Raw genomic sequence first — 4,209 nt, 5'->3', positions numbered from 1 at the left:
CAATTTTGCAATAAGTGGCTAACTAAAATTCCGAGAAGCAGGTAACTGAACTTATGCTAGTTCTTTGTACAGGCACAGTATAACTTCTTTTTCGCTTACAAGGTTGTATGAAGGAGTCCATGGCATGAATTGCTTGGATACGCAGTCCCAATACTTCTTTCTTCCCAGACTGCATTGGTAAGTCGAATGGTTAATCTGGTAAGATGGTGTGCCCTTGATATGTTATATGAGGATGTGTAGTCAGACTAGTTGTAGCCACACACATCACACTGGCTTTTACTGTATAATTCATGTGATTACTTTTGGCATATCGAGATCTAAGCAATCTACAATAGGATGAAAAGACTGGCATCCTTCACATTATTGGTGAACTCAGTTCATAGAACAAGCAATTCAACCATTCTGTGGTTAAATCAAAAGCGCCACTGGAATATTTTTCACTACCCAATCATACACGAAAAAGGGGCGACACCACCATAGGGGCTGGTATGGGCGGCCGCCTCAGGTGGCTGGAAAGTGTGCACCTAGTTTGAGTCGTCCAGGTTGGCCCAGGCTAGTTTTGTTCGTCCCAACGCACGAGCAGGCAATGTAAAAAATGAAGAAAAATGTTTCAATTTGGATGGGCCAATAACATAAGTGCAAGGCAGACCCTATATCAGGCTCGCGGCCCAAACGAGCGCCTCCAATATCGATCGACAACAGGAAAAATCCCAATTCATTCACTCCAGCCTCTAGTCTGGTTTGCTCCTAACCTAGCCTCCGCTGGACAGACCGACACCGCACTTCCTCGCGCCCTCATTGGAGGGCGGTCGCCGGGCTTCAAGCGAACGGAAGGACAAGAAGATGAAGATCCAACCCTGGGTGTAGCCTGCGTGGGAGGCAACAGCGGCAGCACGGGCATGGCATCGAGCTTGCGCAAACGGACAGTCACAACTTGCAAGAGTAGCATGCGCAACGAGCAGGTACATCACATCCCTGATTATATCTAATTCAACTCTTCAATTTCTGGCCAATAGTTAAACCTGACGGTGTTGTAAAACTGCTTGTATGTAGGGAATCTATGAGAAAATGAAACCAATTTCTACTTATTTTATAACTCCCCCAATCAATACTGAACTGACTGAATCTGACGTATCTAATCAAGTTTCTGATGCAAATATACAAGCTCATGTTGTTCTTGAGCCTGAAGTGTCTAATGAACAGACTGCTAATGAAGGATTTGATGCAAACATTTTACATGCTCATGGTGATGAACATATAGTGTCTAATGAGGGATCTAATGCAAGCATTTTGCAAGCTCATTGAAGGATTTAGTGTCTAATGATGATGTGCTATGTTGAGAGAGCAGAGATTTTCAGGCATTAATGACAAGCAAATTACAGTGCATTTTAATAGCTTCAGGAAACTTCGAGGCCATCTACCAGAAAGTCCCCGTATCATGACAACATAGCATAAATACTTTTCTAATCTGTTATTTGAAACTATTGGCATACTTGTGCAGGATAGATATATTGATATGCCGTTTGCGCACTGGTTATAGGTGCAATTACACTTCGATATTTTCATCTAGAGAACAAATAATTCAAGCAGGTATAGACCATGTTTGTAGTCCTTGTACACCATGTTGCATTTTGTGTTTTTTGGTGCTTGCATCATTTAGTGTTTATAATCTGAACTACTTTGGATCATTAGCTGGTTTTCAAAGTGCATGTAGCTTCACATTTCTCAAGTTATGTTGATTTCCGGAGTGCAAGTGCCTTCGTATTTTTTAAGTTAAATGTTTGCCCCTGGTAACTTGAATTCATGGATCCTCCACTTCACACAAATCATACACGAATGCCAGTATGAATTAAATGAAATGCAGGGACTTAGACTAGCTCGTTGTACAGGCTCACTTCAGCTCTGCTTGCGCTTGGGATGTTCCATGTACATGTCCATGTTACCACTTTCTTGGATGCCCAGGCATTGTGCTCCTTGCATCCCCTCTGCATTTTTGACACCATGAATGGTTGATCAAATAAGAGGAATCGACCTTGATGTTGTACAGGAGGACAGATACTTACAAGGTTAACGGTGTGCAGGATGTGTACCAGATCCCGTAGAGCCGTCATGCTTCGCTAAAAAATGGATTTGCTTGTTTCAGATGATATCTCCAGAAGAAATAAGAGATAAAGTCAGAGTTGCGTAGGCGTGTAAGCTAAGAGATCAGTGAAAGGATATCCAAACATCATCGGAACAGTGCACAAGGGAGTGATGTGTGGATACCTAGTTCGGGCCGGCATTTGGGCATGCTCGCCTAGCTAGAGTGTAGGTCGCTTCAGAGCCATTGAGGGTGATGCGCTAGCATTGGCTGGCCGCGCACGGATGCAGATCTTTTGTGGTAGCAGAGCGCTACAATGCGATGGATGAGACCATTGGTGAAGCCCCAATGGCCTCGGGGGGCGAAGGTGCGACGATGTGCTTGGTGAAGTAGCCCCGGTGAGCTGGGAGACGGCGTCGGTGAAGCGCACCTGATGCGGTGGAACTCGGTGTCTGTGAGGCACGTCGGTTGCGGCAGCCGGCGTAGATGAGGTAGCTCCGGTGCGGTGGTGAAGTGCGACCGTCGTCTTCGTCGTCGTTGTCCGGCACAGAGGTGGGGAAAGAGACGAGACGAGGGGCTGTAAGTGCATCTAGTGCCACCACCCTAGTTGGTTTTGGAGTATTGACGACAAAGTTGGTTGAGGGACTAATGCGTTTGTGATAATTGCAGGATAACGCAGGTAGTGTCCCTCATTGATTCGGTTTACCTACCGGAGATGACCCCTAAAAATGTATGAAGACATTGAAGACAATGGTGGTATGAGAAGATATTCATATTGAAGACTATGACATGACAAGACATTGAGTGAAGACTATGGAGCGCGAAGACTGTGTGGTTTCGTTGTTTCCTTTTCTTCTTTGTTGAGTCATAGGAACCACCGTACTGTTAAGTGGAGTCCAAGTGAACTAAGTCAGAGTGACTGAAGTGATGCTCAACCCAAATCCTATGTCTTCGAGCGAAGACAATGAGAGCAAATCTTATCCAGAGTTGGATGAGTCAGCTTTGCTTGTAGCCCAAGTAAAGTTGCCGCGTGTGTTTGAAATCTGACCGTTGGAACACGTGTCAGTTCCTTAGTGACTGTCGGTGTCAAAACCGGCGGATCTCGGGTAGGGGGTCCCGAACTGTGCGTCTAGGCGGATGGTAACAGGAGACAAGGGACACGACGTTTTACCCAGGTTCAGGCCCTCTTGATGGAGGTAAAACCCTACGTCCTGCTTGATTGATATTGATATTGTGGATGTTTACAAGAGTGGATCTACGACGAGATCATAGAGGCTAAACCCTAAAAGCTAGCCTATGGTATGATTGTTGTTGTATATATCTCTATCGACTAGCCTAGCCTCGGTTTATATAATGCACCAGAGGCCTAGGATAACAAGAGTCCTAGCCGAATACGGCGGTGGGGGAGGAGTCCTTGTCTTGATCGCCAAGTCTTGTGGAATCTTCCTTGTATGCGGCAACTGTCCGGACTGGCCCATGAGTATACGGCCATGGGGATCCTCGACCCAATCCAACCGATCGGGAGACGACCTGATGAGTACCCCCTAGTCCAGGACACCATCAGTAGCCCCCTGAACCGGTCTTCAAGTTGGGGACGCTCCTCCATTCTTCCGAACTGTTCTTCATCTTCGGTCGTCGGTCTTGAAAACTGGTTCAACATATCTTCTCATCTTCGATCTTGAGGATCGCCGAAATGCATTCGACGAGTTTACATGTCGGGTATCCGAGGAGCCCCTTTAAGTTTCCGGCCTTTATCAATGCCTTGTTATTTTTATGCCACACCTCAGGTTTGAAGTTGTTCCCGAGCGGCAATGTCCTCTTGCGTCCGAACTCCAACGCCGGACTGCATTCGAGGTATCTTTTGCAGCCGAGCACAAATGACGGACTACTTCCCAGCTCTAACGCCGGACTATGTATCCGAGCTCCAACGCCGGACTATATCCAAGCTCCAACGCCGGACTATGTATCCGAGCTCCAACGCCGGACTTTATCCGAGGTGTCGTAAATCACCTTGGTTCAAAGAAGTTTGAAGGAGTTTAACCAAGCTTAATGCCGGAAATGCCCTCTAAGGAGCCAGCCACTTGCATCCGAGCTATATGTCGAACTGCTTCCGAGGTGGTTAAGCACCT

The sequence above is a fragment of the Triticum aestivum genome, chromosome 5B (genome assembly GCF_018294505.1).
Source record: "Triticum aestivum cultivar Chinese Spring chromosome 5B, IWGSC CS RefSeq v2.1, whole genome shotgun sequence".
Classification (NCBI taxonomy): Eukaryota; Viridiplantae; Streptophyta; class Magnoliopsida; order Poales; family Poaceae; genus Triticum; species Triticum aestivum.
This window is presented reverse-complemented; position numbering follows the sequence as displayed.